At 44.2% G+C, this 17708-nt stretch overlaps 1 protein-coding gene and 1 long non-coding RNA gene across 6 annotated transcripts in view; one reads left to right on the top strand and one right to left on the bottom strand.

Moving 5' to 3' along the window:
* FGD5 (FYVE, RhoGEF and PH domain containing 5) overlaps positions 1–17708 on the bottom strand; it is a 183181-nt gene that overhangs the window by 124197 nt on the left and 41276 nt on the right. The window lies entirely within an intron of this gene.
* LOC142830923 (uncharacterized) lies at positions 12860–14106 on the top strand. The gene is made up of 3 exons (XR_012906472.2): positions 12860–12995; positions 13256–13350; positions 13559–14106. It is a non-coding gene; the product is annotated as an uncharacterized LOC142830923 (long non-coding RNA).

The raw sequence follows: 17708 nt of genomic DNA, 5'->3' as shown, positions 1-17708 counted from the left end.
TGGAGACATCATAATGGTATGCAGTAGCATTTGTTTGTACTGCCCAGTGCTTGTACAGCAAATCCACACAATAGATATTGAAACTGATATTCTGCTGTCCGCCTCCATGCATGCAATTTTCATTAGCATTAGTGAGGCATCTACACACGTAAGAATAAAGGGCCAAATTCTGTCCTCTTGTTTGGAAAAGAGAATTTTGCCCTGTGTGAGATACATCGTCAAGCGTTACTTTCCAATGTTCTGTTCTCTGGGGTGGCTTTTGGTATAAACAATGTGGCAATTGCACATGTATATTTGCACATGAAATTCTAAAACTGTAGGCCTTGATATGTCCTGCTGGATCAGACCATTGATTAATCTAATCTGGAGTTTGATATGAGGAATTGAGCTTAACAGATTTAGTTAAAGCTGATAAATAAACAGGGGAATGGAGCAAGGCAAACAGTCTTCACAGAAATCACAATTTGGCACAATTCCCCTACAGTTAAGAATAGTGAAATATAAAAAAGAAAAATTGTCATCTTAGAAATAGATGCAATGGGATGCAAACAAAAAAACTATATCAGATTCAAGCACCACATGCTGGTGCCAACATTTTCAATAATCTTCTTATTAATAGACATCCCTACACGTATAGCATCTAACTCAATAGACCAGCAGTGGTAACAGAGTTGGCTGAAGATGGAGTTCACAATTTTACAGTGAGATAAGTTCTTGAATATCTACACTGTAGAGAATAATGCCAGGTTAAAATTTAGTGCTCCTAAAGGCTATGTCTACACAGCAGCACTATTTTGGAATAACTCATGTTATTCCAAAATGACATAGTCCGGGTCCACACACAGTTATTTTGACATAATGTCGAAATAATGTTAAGCTGGAGGACTGCTTACTCTGATTCCTTTAACCCTCATTGTACACGGAGTAAGGGAAGTCAGGGGAAGAGTTCTCTCTCTCAAAATAACTGCTCTGTAGACAGCACCAAAAGTTGAAATAAGCTATTTTAACATAAACAACGCAATTAGCGTCGCTCAATTTGCGTAGCTTATTTTGAGTTTAGCCCGGCTGTGTGGACGTGCCCAAAATGTTATAATAATAAAGACAGTGATCTTTCCATAACAGATGATGACTTTCTATACTTAATCGTTTTTCAAGATTTCTATAACCTATGAATAATCTTTTTCAAACTAGGAAAGGTTGGTGGGTATATCAAGGGAAAATGAAGCACTAGCAAGGGTCAGTCCTGGGACCAATCCTGTTCAACTTATTCTTAAATGATCTGGAGAAAGGGGTAAGCAGTGAGGTGGTAAAGTTTGCGGATGATACTAAACTGTTTAAGATAGTCAAGACAGAAGCAGACTGTGAAGAACTTCAAAAAGATCTCACCAAACTGAGTGATTGGGCAACAAAATGGCAAATGAAATTTAATGTGGATAAGTGTAAAGTAATGCACATTGGAAAAAATAACCCCAACTATATGTACAGTATGATGGGGACTAATTTGGCTATGACAAATCAGGCAAGAGATCTTGGAGTTATCATGGATAGTTCTATGAAAACTTCCACACAGTGTGCTGCGGCGGTCAAAAAGGCAAATAGGATGTTAGGAATTATTAAGAAAGGGATAGAAAATAAGACCCAGAATATCTTACTGCCCCTGTATAAAACTATAGTATGGCCACATCTTGAATACTGTGTACAGACGTGGTCGCCTCACCTCAAAAAAGATATTTTGGCCTTGGAAAGGGTTCCGAAAAGAGCAACTAAAATGATTAGGGGTTTGGAATGGGTCCCATATGAAGAGAGGCTAAAGCGACTGGGACTTTTCAATTTAGAAAAGGGGAGACTGAGGGTATGTCTACACTACAAAGTAAATTCGAACTAACGGATGTTAGTTCGAATTAACTTTGATAGGCGCTACACTTAGTTCGAACTAGGTAAACCTCATTCCACGAGGACTAAGCCTAGTTCGAACTTACTAGTTCGAATTAAGGGCTGTGTAGCCCCTTAATTTGAACTAGTGGGAGGCTAGCCCTCCCCAGGTTTCCCTGGTGGCCACTCTGGCCAACACCAGGGAAACTCTATTGCCCCCCTCCCGGCCCCGGAAGCCTTAAAGGGGCACGGGCTGGCTACGGTGCCCATGCCAGGTGCAAGCCTGCCAGTGCCCAACCAGCAGACCCTGCACCTGGCACGGCTCGAGCCACCCACCCGATGCCCCCAAGCCCTCCCCCTCTTCCCGGGACCAGGCTGGCGGCTCCCGGGAGCTTGCCCAGGACCGCAAGAGGTGGGCACCCGCCTGGTCCAGTGCAGACATCGTGGACCTCGTCCATGTCCTCCACAGGAAAGCGGCCGTCTAGGGCAGGAGAGATGCCAGCCTGGCCACCCAGGAGCAGGTTTGCATGAAAATCAAGGTGGTCCACTGAGACCCCCGACCCTGAGCCCTGAGCTTAGAATGGCTGTACTGGGTCAGACCAAAGGTCCATCTAGCCCAGTAGCCTGTCTGCCGACAGCGGCCAACCCTAGGGACCCTGGAGGGGATGGACCAAAGACAGTGACCAAGTCATTTGTCTCGTGCCATCCCTCTCCAGCCTTCCACAAACTTTGGGCAGGGACACCACTCTTACCCCCTGGCTAATACCACTCCATGGACCCAATCTCCATGAATTGATCTCAGTTCTCTTTAAACTCTGTTCTAGTTCTAGCCTTCACAGCCTCCTGCAGCAAGGAGTTCCACAGGTTGACTATTTGCTTTGTGAAGAAGAACTTTCTGTTATTAGTATGCACCCTCTCCACCCCACTCGTGCTTTTATAGACCTTTATCATATCCCCCCTCCATCTCCTCTTTTCAAAGCTGAAAAGTCCCAGTCTCTTTAGCCTTTCTTCATATGGGACCTGTTCCAAACCCCTCATCATTGTAGTTGCCCTCCCCTCTCCCATCCTCTCTCTTCCCCTCTCCCACCTCCTTTTTCCAGTCTCCCCCAGTTTTGTTCAATAAAGAGAGATTCTATTTTTGAACACAATTGTCCTTTATTTTGTACATCAGGAAGGGAGGCTAGGGAGGGGTAAGTAGAAGGAGGTGAGGGAGGAATGGGGTATGAGCCCTCAATGGGGAGGACTGGGGTGGCTCTGCGGGCTCCTCGGGGTGGAAGCTCTCCTGCAGCCCCCCGATTGACCCCCCCGGATGGCAGCCTGCGGCAAGTGCAGCCGGGCTGATGGCTGAGTGCTGTGATGTGCCCAGTGTGGGTACTCCAGGCACTCCAAGCCAGGACTGCTTTGCAAGTGGGGCATCCCTGAGAACTGTCTGTCCGGGGTGGGGGTCGGGTCCCTTTAAGCACAGCCCTCGGCTAACCTGAGACAGCAGCTCCACGCTCTAAGTCCTCCTCTGATGCCCTGCCGGCACTGTTTCCGGCCATCCTTAACCCCGGTTCAGGGTCCACTCTGTGTGGACATGCTAGTTCGAATTAGCAAAATGCTAATTTGAACTAGTTTTTTAGTCTGGATGCGTTAGTTCGAATTAGCTTAGTTCGAATTAACTAATTAGCGCTGTAGTGTAGACATACTCTGAGGGTGGATATGATAAAGGTATATAAAATCATGAGTGGGCCCCCCACTACAGAAAGGATGTGGACACTTTGGAGAGGGTCCAGCTAAGGGCAACCAAAATGATTAGGGGGCTGAAGCACATGATAGTAGGAAAAACTCTTTCACTTGGAGGATAGTGAAGCACTGGATTGTATTACCTAGGAAGGTGGTGGAATCTCCATCTCTAGAGGTTTGTAAGTCCTGACTTGACAAAGTTGGGATTGGTCCTGCTTTGGGCAGGGGGCTGGACTCGATGTCTTCCTGAGGTCTCTTCCAGCCCTAGGAGTCTATGATTCTATGATGGACATTTCTAATACATGTGATGCTGGTCATATACACCATCTTTTTGCTTGGAATTGGATGTTTATAATTGAATCCTATGTTGTTATTTCCATGATCCAGACATGGAATGTTGACACAAAGTGTTGGAGGAGGGAAGAAGGGAGACACAGCCACAGACAGAATTTAAAGGACATATTTATGTTAGGATGAAATACCAGGAATCTGCCTGGTCATTTCTTAAGATGCAAAGCCCTCCCCAGATGTATATGATATAGTGATGAGCTAATATAAATCCCTAGATAGACACATGATTTGTGGCAGCCTTGCAAGGAAAAACAGAGTGCAACTAAGCAGAGGCATAAAACAGAACCTGCTGCAATTAGAAGTGCTATTGGGACAGAGAAACAATCCTAAGAAAAATTTCAATACAGATTGGTAACTTCAAGGAAGAGATTAGCAGTGCTCTACCACACTACATATTACTCTTTCCAACCCACAAACAGCCGAGCCAGCACTACAGGCAGCATCAGAAGTGTCAATTCCTGGAGCCTGTGTAGTTATATGGCCAGAAGCCATGGCCCAGTTATAACCACTTTAGGCAGGGAAACAAAAGACAAGAGCTAGCAAGAGCCAAGGGTTCTTCTATTTCTTAAACTTTATTCTGCTTATTTAACAAAATTTTTTGCATGCAGATTAATTTTGGTTTTGCTCAGTATTTATTGTTTTACCTACCAGGGGGCAAAATTCTCATCTGAGTGATTGTGTCCACCTCTGCAATGTATTCTGCCATCATTTTAACCTTACCGAGAGCTCTGCAAACAGACAAGTGTGGAGTCTGCAACTCAGATCCATAGGGTGGACCGGAAAGATGAATTTTGCCCAGAAAGATCTGAGAGAGCCTGGATGAATGCACTGAAGCTCTCTAATCTCATCATAGGTTCAGAAAGTGTCCAACTATATTCCCGCAATAATTCTGTTTTGTCATTCTCTACACTGATCGCTAACAATTATCCCTGCAACCTATAGGAGCATTATAATGAATTATTTGTTTTCTTTCTCCAGGGATGGAAACACGTCAGGATAATAAGGGAAGATCAGTATTTCTGCCATCTTTGCACTTTGTAGATACCAGTTAGTCCTACACATAAAATATGTGACTGAAAAAAGGGAAGAGGCTGCCCAATTCAAGAATATCTTTGTTTATATGTTAACAGGCATGAATCATAATGCTGAAAGCACTGGCAGAAAGGCTACAAACAGACAAAAAAGTAGCTCTAGCTACCATGAGAAAGAAAACATTAGATGAAGCTAGGAAGCAAAATTATGGGAGATCAGAAACAATTTGTTTAATCAGCTGTTGAAATGCAACACACTGCAAATATAGGAATCTTTCACCTGAGAAAATGCAATGAATTCCCAGTAAATCACATCTTACTTAACAAGCATCCTCCCATATGTTAAAAGACTTCTCTGCTTCTCCTCTGAAAGAATCCACCCTCACATCTTTCTCATGGTGATACCATAATCACCTGTGGAATATGCATCTTAGACTATTCTTGTTGTTTCTATTTAGTCAACTGGGGGAGGGGTTATCATCCCATACACTTGATAGGAATTTTCATCAGTGACATTTAATCCCCTACAGAGTCACACCTCCATCCCCCTCACACTCACACACCTCCACCAAGACCCCAGCCAGCTCCGGCACCCTCTCTCCTGGCCTTCATCCCCCCGCCTCCACACTCTTACTTTTCTGAGTAGCTTCTCTATGAGATGAGAGCCACGGTAACATTACAATGGGGCAATGAGGTATCCCACAATTAAGAGTTATTCTTGGAGAGGTATTGCTGCAGTTTGTGGCCTGTTGCAACATTGTTGTCACTGAAAAAATGTCACCTGACAGTGATGGTGTGGATCCTGTAAAATCTTGGAAGAGAGAAGGAAACTCTACAAGAAAGGGGAACTGATTCCGAGTTACTATCATTTGATGGGTGCTTGGTGACCTGTGTAAATACAATGGTGGCCTCAGCATAATTGTTCCCAATAATTCAGAGTTTAGCCACAAATCCCATCAGCATAGCTGACACTAATTGGTTCCCTTGTTGGTAGTCTCAGGCTATGGCTATGCTACAAGCTCTACAGCTATACCAGTCTAGTGTAGGTGTTTGCTACTATAGTGATGGAAGGTTTTTATTTCTTCTCTGTGGAACATCCACCCCTTTGACAAGCAGTAGCTGGTCAATGGAAGAATTCTTCTGTTGACTAGCAGTGTACCTTGGGGATTTGATCAGTTTTACTATGTCTCACATGGTGTGAACCATGAGTGACACAGCTAGGTCATCCTAAATTTTAGGTGTAGACCAGACCTCAGTAAAGAGGTCAAGAGGCCATAGAGGTGGAACTACCCACTAACTCCTAGCTGTGGTCCTCTTATGTCTGAGTTGAGGCTTGATGCTGGGGCTGAAATTGAGATACTTGTACTCCTGGTGTCCTTGGTTTTCTCTGGGTCTGAAAGTCCATAAATCAGCTTAAATTCACATGAGGGGGTTAACAGAAAAAAAAGAAAAGGGTAAGTGTGTAACAGAATCATTCTGGGTATGTCTACACTACAACGTTAATTCGAACTAACTTAGTTTGAATTAGTTAATTCGAACTAAGCTAATTCGAACTAACGGATCCAGACTAAAAAACTAGTTCGAATTAGCGTTTTGCTAATTTGAACTAGCATGTCCACAATAAGTGGACCCTGAACCGGGCTTAAGGATGGCCGGAAGCAGTGCCGGCAGGGCATCAGAGGAGGACTTAGAGCATGGAGATGCTGTCTCAGGCTAGCCGAGGGCTGTGCTTAAAGGGTCCCGACCCCCACCCCGGACAGACAGTTCTCAGGGGTGCCCCGCTTGCAAAGCAGTCCTGGCTTGGAGTGCCTGGAGTACCCACACTGGGCACATCACAGGTCCATGATGTCTGCACTAGCCCAGGCGGGTGCCCGCCTCTTGCAGTCCCGGGCAAGCTCCCGGGAGCCACCAGCCTGGTCCCGGGAAGAGGGGGAGGGCTGGGGGGCATCGGGTGGGTGGCTCGATCCGTGCCAGGTGCAGGGTCTGCTGGCTGGGTGCTGGCAGGCTTGCACCTGGCACGGGCACCGTAGCCAGCCCGTGCCCCTTTAAGGGTTCCGGGGCCGGGAGGGGGGCAGAAGAGTTTCCCTGGTGTTGGCCAGAGTGGCCACCAGGGAAACCTGGGGAGGGCTAGCCTTCCACCAGTTTGAATTAAGGGGCTACATACCCCTTAATTCGAACTAGCTAGTTCAAACTAGACTTAATCCTCGTAAAATGAGGTTTTCCTAGTTCGAACTAAGCGCTCCGTTAGTTCGAATTAAATTCGAACTAACGGAGCGCTAGTGTAGCGCCTATGAAAGTTAGTTCGAACTAACTTTGTAGTGTAGACATACCCTCTGAGTTCTGCCTTAGCTCCCACCAACCATCAAAAACTCCAGGGCGTTGATCATTAATGTTAATATCTAAGAAAAGCACCTTCTTGCTCTACAGATCTGCAACCTATATGTATGCAGTCACATACCTTCTTAAGATGTAACTTCCCTAAGCGATGCAGAATCAATACTGCTATGGAAGAGAAAGTTGCATTCTATTCTGCTTCTTGCATAACCAGCAGAATGGGACACTCTGATTGCAGAATCTTTGTTAGTGATAAGATAAGAGGCAGAAAGAACCCAGCTTGGATTCCAGCAGAGCTGGCCAGAGGAACTTTCAGGGCCTCAAAATCTGGTTTTGTTCCAACTTTAATGTTTCCATGAAAACAGAATTTTGCCAAAATGTCCATGTTAGAATGGAAACCTAAGCTGCTTGATTTGGGGAGAGAGGTCTGTATAATGTGGAGGCTAGGGCACTATCTGGGATGTGGGAGACCCAGGCTATGTCTATTCTGCAGAGCTTTTCCGGGATACAGGGGGCATCCCAGAAAAGCTCTGCCACGTCCAAGGAACGTGTCAGTTTTTTTGGAACAGTTTATGAAAAATTGGACGCATTCTTTCAGCATCCCTATATTCCTCATTGTATGAGGAATAAGGGATGTTCTGAAAGAGGAGATTTTTCCAAAATTTGGCCCCGTGTAGATGAGCCAAATTTCAGAAAAGCCTCTTCCAAAAAAAGAAGCAGAAAAAGATGCGGAAATCACGTTCTCAATTTGCGTATCATTTTCTGACCTTTCTTTGTAGCCTAGACATAGCCCCCAGCTCTGTTCTGTCTTATTTAGAACCAAGTTCTTCATCCCCAGTCACTCTGGTTATGTTTACACTGCAGAGTTTTTCTGGGATACCGGTATCCCAGAAAAACTCTGCCACATCCAGGGAATGTGTCTGTAAATCTTGTTTTATGAGGAAGAACGGATGTTCTAAAAAAGCATTTTTTTCCAACATTTGGCCCAGTGTAGATGGGCCAAATGTCAGGAAAGCCTCTTCTGAAGAAAAAAAAAAAAGCAGAAAAAGCTACGCAAATTGTGGTTCACAATTTGTGTAGCTTTTTCCAGAACTACAGTGCAGTGTAGACATAGCCTCTGACATAGTAGAACCGGTACTTAAGTAGGCTAGTGCACCAACGAACATGTTATAGCATCTGAGAGCCACATATTGAAACCAATATGACTCTGAGCATTGTCAAAATTTAATGTAGTCAGAACTGTTCAGCCCAGCTTTAGTTTGTCAGTTCTAGGCTGATCTATCAGGGCTAGCAATTAGAAATATCAGGTCATCTCAGGTCAATAATACAATACCAGTTTCCTTTACTTGGAATGAGCACCATGCCCATTCTTTTTCCATTTGGATTTGTTCGTGTGGTCCCTTTTCTGTTTATTACAAAGGGTTCTCCCTGTTTTTCTGACTATGCTCTGGATTCACTAAGAAAGAGGCAAAGTGTATCACACAAAGTAACTCACTGATAACATGGCCCAGACTGTAGATCTGGGACCATGAACATGCCCCTAATTATTGGCCCCCCCTTCTTTCCTTTTTTAGCCAAACTATTAATCTTCCTTTGTTTACTTTTGGCAACATAACATAGTAACTAAAACTTGGAACAAAACTCTTTACATTTTATTTTGGTTTTATTCCCAGTTTTCTATTCCATACTTTCCATGAAAAACACTCACCACAAGTTCAACATAATCAGCTCCATTTTGCCCTGAAGGACTCTAGAGATGGAAGGGGAAGTGTCATTCCCTGGAGCAGTATGGACTTAACAGGATTGGCTACTTTATTAACTGTGTGCAGCCAGCTGGGGAACAGGACAGGGAAATGTATTGTGGTGGGCTCACATGGATATCTGTAAAGATAACAAAGTATTTCCCCTGGTTAAAAAAAACAACCATTTTTTGTGAGAGATTAAGCATTGCATCTCTCATAGCCCACAGCATGAACCTTCCAGCTGTGTGCATTGTCAATGAAAAAAGATCTGCACAGGTTACACAATCATGCTTATTCTTAACTGAAAATCTACTGTGCTTTTTGAGTGGTATTTTTATAAGCATTCAGCATAGTCCAACTCTGTTTCCATTGAAATCAATGGAAGTTTTTCCTATGAGTTCAATGGGAGCAAAGTTGGGTCAATGCTGAATGCTTTTAAAAATCCCATGCTATGAATGGCAATGTCCTTTTGTTATCAGGAGAGTACTTTAGAAGGTTTAAATTGCAGGGCAGCATAAGCAAACGTGAGTCCCAAGGTTTTTCTCGGCCTAGCATGATATTGCCGTTTATTATCTGTCTTACTCTGACATCCATATGTAAGAGGAGGTTACTCGCCTCAATAGTAACTGATGTTCTTCAAGATGAGTGTCCCCGTAGGTGCTTCACATTAGGTCGGTGCATTGCTGCTGAGCCTCAGAGAGGAGATTTCATAGCAGTGTCCCTGGGGCCGCACATGTGTGCACCAGTAGCCACACGCTGTTAGGCTGCAGGCATTGTGCATGCGTGAGGCTCCCTCCCTCCCATCCTCCTCAGTTTCTTCTCTATCCTGAAATGATGGCTTGAGAAGGCCGGGATCCCATAGTAGAGGGAAGGAAGGAAAGGTTGTGGAGCACCCATGGGGACACTCATCTCGAAGAACATCATTTACTATCAAGGTGAGTAACCTCCTCTTCTTCTCTGAGAGATGTCCCTGTGGGTGCTCCACATTAGGGGCATGTCTAGACTACATCCCTCTGTCGCCAGAGGGATTTAAATTAGACATACTGAAATTGATAATGAGGTGGGAATTTAAATCTCCCGTGCTTCATTAGCATAAAAATGGTCACCGCTTTTTGTCGCCACAGAGCTTTGGGGACAAAAAGCGGTAGTCTAGCCGCCGTTCTATTGCTCACTGAAGCCTTTGGCGACAGATCCTGTATACTTAGTTTTATGAGGCATAAGGGATCTGTTGCCAAAGGCTTTAGTGAGCGATAGAACCTCATCTAGACTGCCGCTTTTTGTCCCCAAAGCTCCGCGGCGACAAAAAGCAGTGGCCATTTTTATGCTAATGAAGCGCAGGAGATTTAAATCCCCACTTCATTAGCAATTTCAGTATATCTAATTTACATCCCTCTGGTGACAGAGGGATGTAGTCCAGACATACCCGAGGTGACTACAAAGCTTTTTCCCTTTAGGGAAGTGGGGATTTTGGATCTGGCAGAAAAGCGGTGACAAGAACTGCCTGAGCTAGTTTCAGGTTGGAGAGAGGTCTCTGTGTAAGTGCGTAGTGCTTTGCAAACATGTGGTCAGAGGACCATGTGGCAGCTGTGCAGATGTCTTTTATGGGTACTTTGCAGAGGAATGCTATAGAGGTAGCCACGGCTCTGATTGAGTGTGCCCTTATGCTATCTGGAGGCGGCACATCTGAGTGCGTAGCAAAGCTTGATACAATCCGAGATCTAGTGGGAAAGTCTCTGTGATGAGACAGCCTGGCCTTCCTTGTGATTTGAAACAAAAAGTCTTGGAGATGCCTGGAATGGTTTTGTTCGCTGCAGGTAAAAAAAAAAGAGCACTCTGTGTAGGTCGAGGGTAGGTATTTTCACCTCGAAAGAGTTGTTGTGTGGTTTGGGGAAGAAGGTGGGAAGATGTATTGTCTGATTGATGTGGAAGGATGAATGTACTTTGGGGGAGGAATTTGAGATGGGTATATAACGTGATCTTGTCTTTAAAAAAGGTGGTGTATGGAAGATCCACCATTAGGGCTGCAATCTCTTTTACCCATCTGGCCAAGGGAATAGCTACGAGGAAAACAGTTTTCATGGACAAGTGTAATAATGACGTGGTGACCATTGGTTTAAAAGGCAACCTAGTTAGGGCATTCAATACTAAATGCAGGTCCCGTGGTTGCATTGGTGGATTGATATCTGGATAAAGTTCCTGCAGGCCCTTTAAGAACCGCTTGGTGAGTGGATAAGCAAATATGGATGAGTCGTCTATCTTAGAGTGGAACCTAGTAATAACAGCAAGATAAACTTGAATGGAGCTTACTGCGAGGCCTGCTTGTTTAAGGTGCAGATGATAGTCGAGGATGGTAGGTAGGGAGAATGTTGAAGGAACCAGCTTGTGATGAACACACCATGTCAGGAATCTTTTCTTTTTCTGAAGGTATGTCTTGTGGGTGCTCTGTTCCCTCCTGTGTAGAAGGACCATTTGCATTTGTTGTGAGCAAGTCAACTCTAGATCAGAGAACCATCCAGAAGCCATGCCTTCAGGTGTAGCGAGTGGAGGTTCGGTAGGCCACCATGGGAGCCTGGATGAAGTAGGAGATTCCTGACGCATGGTAAGAGGATTGGTGGGGCACGAGACATCCCCACTAGGAAGGGAAACATGGGTGGCGAGGCCATGCTTGTGCTATAAGTATAAGATGGGCCCTGTCCCTCCTTATCTTGTGAACTACTCCATTCAATAGGGATGTAGGAGGAAACACGTAGAATAGGTGAGACGTCCATGCAATGAGGAAGGCATCTCCCATTGATCCCTTGCCTATGCCCACCCTGGAACACAATAGGAGGCATTGCTTGTTGGACTGCATGGCAAACAATTCTATGGCTGGGTAGCAGATGGACACTGGGTTTATACACCTGACCCAGCCAGCTCTGTAAACCTCTCATGGGGTATGTCTACACTACCCCGCTAGTTCGAACTAGCGGGGTAATGTAGGAATACTGCACTTGCAAATGAAACCCGGGATTTGAATTTCCCGGACTTCATTTGCATAAGCGGGGAACCGCCATTTTTAAAACCCCGCTGGTTCGAACCCCGTGCAGCGCGGCTACACGGGGCACGAACTAGGTAGTTCAAACTAGGCTTCCTAGTTCGAACTACCGTTACTCCTCATTCCACGAGGAGTAACGGTAGTTCGAACTAGGAAGCCTAGTTTGAACTACCTAGTTCGTGCCCCGTGTAGCCGCGCTGCACGGGGTTCGAACCAGCGGGGTTTTAAAAATGGCGGCTCCCCGCTTATGCAAATGAAGTCCGGGAAATTCAAATCCCGGGCTTCATTTGCAAGTGCGGTATGCCTACATTACCCTCCTAGTTCGAACTAGGAGGGTAGTGTAGACATACGCATGTATAGATGTGCATTGCTGGCTACAAAGTTGCACGCTGCCATGTTCCTTAGCAGCCAAAGGCATTCGAGTGCTGCTGTGCGGGGGGCTGGATCATAATTTATGTACCAAGGCCACAATTTTTTGAAAGCCGTCTGTAGGTAGGGATGCAGTGGCCGTTGTCAAATTGAAGCATGCTCCTATAAACTGTATCTTTTGTGTAGGAGAGAGCGTCGATTTGGTTTCATTCACCTGAAGGCTGAGGTGTCAGAATAGGTGTCTTCTGACCAACAAAGAATGGCAGGAATTGTTGTGTGAGGGTGACTTGAGGAGGCAATCATCTAGGTAAGGAAATATGATAACTTTTTGTTTCCTCAGGTACACTGTGGCAGCTGCCAGCACCTTTGAGAAGACCCTTGGGGCTGTAGAGAGTCTGAATGGAAACTCTTTGTATTGGTAGTGTTGAGAATCTACAAGAAAACAAAGAAAATGCCTGTGAGCAGGGTGGATGGCAATGTGAAAGTATGCATCTTGCAAGTCGAGGGACGAAAACCAATCATCCTGTTCCAACACCGGTAATATGGTAGCAAGCGTTACCATCCTGAATTTTTGTTTCTGAACAAATTTGAGGGCTCAAAGATCTAGAATGGGCCTCCAACCCCCTGGCCTTTTCTTAGTCAAGAAGAAATGGAAGTAGAAACTGTGTGGGGACTAGTTCTATTACCCCTATGTGTAAGAGGTGCTCTACTTGCTTAAGAAGGATCTTGTGAGGGTGGAAAGAGGGGTGGAGAGGGAGTACGGATGCAAATGGTAGCCTTTTCCATTTGATCTGCAGGACCCATCTATCAGAGGTTATATATTGCCAGTTGTTGAAGAAGGACAACAATCTGTGATGGAAGAGCTTTGCTTGCATCGGTGGTGTTGGAATAGGTGAGAGGCTTTCCAGACCCTCGACCTGATCATCAGATTTGCTTGTTGGACTGCTGCGACTGTTGGGAATTGGTAGAGGAAGGGTAGCAACATTGGTTTCTGCCTCTGTCTCTGTTCTGTTGCTGCTGGTCTTGTCTATTGTAGTGTTGTGCATATGGAGGGTATCGAGGTCTTGGGTAGGGCTGATACCTATATCGCCTTCTTCTAGGTGGTTGGCTGTGGATCTCCAAAGACCGAAGCATCACTATGGAATCTTTAATGGAGTGGAGAATGTTGTTGGTATTAGCTGCAAACAACTTCTGACCATTGAAAGGCAGATCTTCTACTGTAGATTGAATCTCACTGGGGAATGGAGTGGAGCTAAACCATGATGCCCTTCTCATTACTACCGCTGTTGCTGTAGAATGTGCAGCCATGTCAGCAGCATCTAGGGCAGCTTGTAATGCTGCTCTTGATATAATATAATCCTCAGATATCAGTGCTTTGTAGTGTTGCCGCTTAGTCTCGGGAATATCTGCAACAAAGTTGTTCAGTTTGGTGTAATTTCTGTAATTGTATTTGGTCAATAAAGCTGCGTAATTCGAATGTGAAATTGTAAAGTAGAAGATGTATGTATCTTGTGCCCGAATGCGTCAAGTCGTTTGCTATTGTGGTCCGATGGAGTAGACGGTGTTGTTGCTGCTTGGATTTTTATTGTGCAGCTTCCACCATGAGGGAATTAGGTGCTGGGTGAGAAAAAAAAATTCAGAACCCTTGGATGGGACATAATATTTCTTATTAGTTCTCTTAGCCATAGAAGAGATTGATGCTGGAGTTTACCATACCGTCTTTGCTGGTTCCATTATTGCTGGATTAATTGGCAATGCTATTTTTGACAGTGTTACTGAGTGCAGTATGTCTGTTAACTCATGCTGATTTTCCACAACCTCTTGAAGAGGAATGTTTAATTCAGCAGTTACACATTTAAAAAGGTCCTGGAAATGTGAAGCATCATCTGAAGTCATTGAAGCTGGGGCCAGAGACCCTCTCTCCACTGGAGTGGGATCATTTTGCATTTGATGCTGCCTCCTGTGTGAGTGGGTCCCCTTCTTGCATTTGTTTTGAAGGGGAATATTTCACTTCGTGTAATTTCCAGCCATGCTGGTGTTTCTGATAATATTGCCATTTGTCCCAATATTGCTAGTAGGGGTAAGGCTCAGGTGGAGGTATCCAGGGATTGCCATAATGTGAAGGCATATTCCCAGATCTGGAAGAGTAAATACTCTGAGCTATGTAAGGAGAATTGTCTAGTGAAGAACCCCTAGAGAAGTCATCGTCAGATTCTGATGAAAATCTTTCCTGAGAGAGTGATCTCTGCGATGTTAACATAGTGGGAGAGCGCTCAGGTTGTAAAAATGGTGAGTTAAAAGTAGAGGAGAATAATAAGTCTTTGTGTTGGGTGTAATGCCCAACCGGTGTTGCCGGTGCCGTAGTGGGAGGCATGGAGGCTATCTGAGGTGGTGAATCATGCCTCGGTGCCGAGGGCAGTTGTGCCATATCAGGTGCCTCTGTGGTGGCAGCTGAGGCTCCTGTTAACGTGATCAGCACCGCGCTCTCGTGCTTCTTCAGCAAGATCGTATTAGTGCTTGATGGCGCTGCAGCTAACGAGGCAGGCAACTTAAAGCCTTTCACCTCTGAACACAATTTTTGCAGCTCATTTTTGGTGAAAACATAGAGATTATGATGAAATGACCATCCATTGGTCAGCAATTAGCTCTTCCAAAACCTGAAGACATGGCTGCTACGCTTCAGTGTTATTAGGCCACTTCACCTGTATGTGATGTGAGGACATCCATATCAGAAGAAGGGGAAGGTAAGGAAGCCTTTCCTATCAAGCTTCAGAGAGAGGTGAGAATATAGGAATGGAGCAGACTGCTGGCCCTAGTCAGAAAGCTGTGATCTTCATGGATGTCCTTCTGGCAGGGGTTCTCTTTGGATAGGAAAGTGCATGGTAGATTTAAGATTTACTGACTCAAAAGCCCTATTGTGAAAATAAATCAAGCACCTGGAATGCCAAAGCTGTTCAACATTCTCTTCTGCAAGAATACGAATGCAGAGAGAATTGGGGCCTTTGCTATCTGGCTTATATCTCCCAAAGACTTGAAGCTTCAAAGGCCTTTTAAGACTACACTTGAAAGAGAATCCTCTGAACTGTCATTCATGCTTAAATTCGACACTTTACACCTAAGTTTGAATAAAGATGCTAATTATCTTACCCATTACAAAGATAGCTTCCCCAATTATCACCTCTAATATCATTAGCTCACAGACATTTACCTCCCGCTCCCCATCCCCCTTCTGTTCTGAAATTTGATTTGTCCTTTTCATATGTATTCATTTTTTAATTGTATCCTTTGGTATATATGGTTGTGACAATTTTCTTCCACTATTTGATCTGAGGAAGTGGGTCTGGCCCACGAAAGCTCATCGCCTAATAAACCATCTTTGTTAGTCTTTAAAGTGCTACATAGTCCTGTTTTTTGTTTCAGTTTAAAGAGAACACTGACAGAGTACAGTTCATTTCCCTGTATTGCAATAACCTTCTCTGTAATTGTGGAGGAAACATTCTCCAAAGCAGAGAAGCAAAGCTGAATGTTTAACACCTGGGACTCTGCAAGAAGCTGTGTGACACTGAACATTTTCTCCCATTCCTCATCTTTACCTTTTACTCTCAGCCTCTGGAAGCCAGGTTTGCTCATGTGTGTGGTATAAGAAATTGTCTGTTGTAACGGCTCAAAGCAAGAAATCTGACAGTGAACTGGTTGCATAGTCAGCTCTGAAGGCATGCTATGCATTTCCTAAGTCTCCCAACCTTATGTCATAGTCACAGGAATCCCAGGCTAGTATTGCTAACTTTTCACTTTTTCAGTCCTCCATCCCTTTTTAGCTGTCAGCTTAAAAGATCTTTTTGTTCCCTTGTCTCATTATGTGTCTATCTCATTTTCAGTCATTGGCCTGAGTTGATTCATCTGTAATTTCTGTAATACATCACTGCCATATGCTGTCTTGCATTATTTAAATCACACATGTTTCAAGTTTATAGGAAAGATTTTATAGTGGCCATTCTTACAGTATTTCATCAGACATCATTCCTATCAATGGGAGTTTTATCTGTGTAAGGACTACAAGATCTGACCAGAAGGAGAGATTATACTATTTACAACCCATTGCTTCTAAAGTAAAATCAGCTGAGGAGGAAGAAATTTCTGTGCTTTTCTGACTCACAGCTTCGCTTTAATTTCTTGGAATTAAAAATCCATTCTAGAAGCTGGACTGATAGTCAGTGTGCGTGTGTGTGTGTGGGTGGGGGGGGGGGTGTGTGAAGAAGGTGAGCCAGCACAGGTGAAGTTAGCTGGGAGATTCAGAGAGCTAAGATATGATTTGCTGGCCCAAAATGCCTAATGTGTCCAATAGATGGGCCCAAATCCTTCAGCAAGACATAGAATAAACGAAGAGGCCTTTACATTCAGAGGGCTAAGAAGGAATGGATGAGCAGATGGATGAAGACTGCCAGAGAAATAAGGATCTAAAAATTAAGAGCCTGGCAGGTACTGGTAACCTAATTATGCTCCCTTTGAAGCAGAGGATAAGCCAGAAGAACCCCCTGTGCTACCAATAAACCAAATAGGTTTAGCAAGTGCAGGACAGAACACAAAAAGGTGTTCACTGATGATAGGTCTAAATCTGCTTACTTTAGGCCTTTGAAGAGATGCTACCTAATTAAGTCGACCAATTACCCAAGTGAAAGGGTCCTTTTATTAGCTCTTTAAAGTGGGGGGTCCTGGAAAAACAGATAGTGCCTCTTAAATACATTCTCCCATCCATTAACTCTAATTGGTCCATTAAGATAAAATTAATTGTTGCGTGCCACTGAAAAGCCAATATTAAGGCAGCTTTACATTAAACCCCCATGAGTCCCATGAAAGCAGAATTCTTGCAGGGTAATTAAAAGGGTACTGTAAGCTATAAATAACTTTGTCGGCTTGAACAACAGCCCATAAACTATTGGATTAGATTTGTAACAATAACAAAAAAGCAATTGCATTTTTAATGCTATGATATATATACACTGTATCATTAAGCAGTCTAGGAAAGAAGATTCTGAAATGGCCTCAGAATTGTAATACTAAACTCTCACTTGATAAATCTCATAAAAAAAATTCTCAGATAGATAGGATGTGTCTAAGAGAGAACACATGCCTAGGATACTCTGTGACGAGGATGGACCTGGTAACTTGAAATCTGTCCATGCACTGACTGGATTCTCACATCTCTCTTCCTTGCCTGCATTCGGAGCTAAGCTCCTTCTACAAGGTGTT

The sequence above is a fragment of the Pelodiscus sinensis genome, chromosome 11 (genome assembly GCF_052426305.1).
Source record: "Pelodiscus sinensis isolate ZL-2025 chromosome 11, ASM5242630v1, whole genome shotgun sequence".
NCBI lineage: Eukaryota > Metazoa > Chordata > Testudines > Trionychidae > Pelodiscus > Pelodiscus sinensis.
The sequence above is the reverse complement of the archived record's forward strand: the minus strand, read 5'-3'. Positions and strand labels throughout refer to the sequence as shown.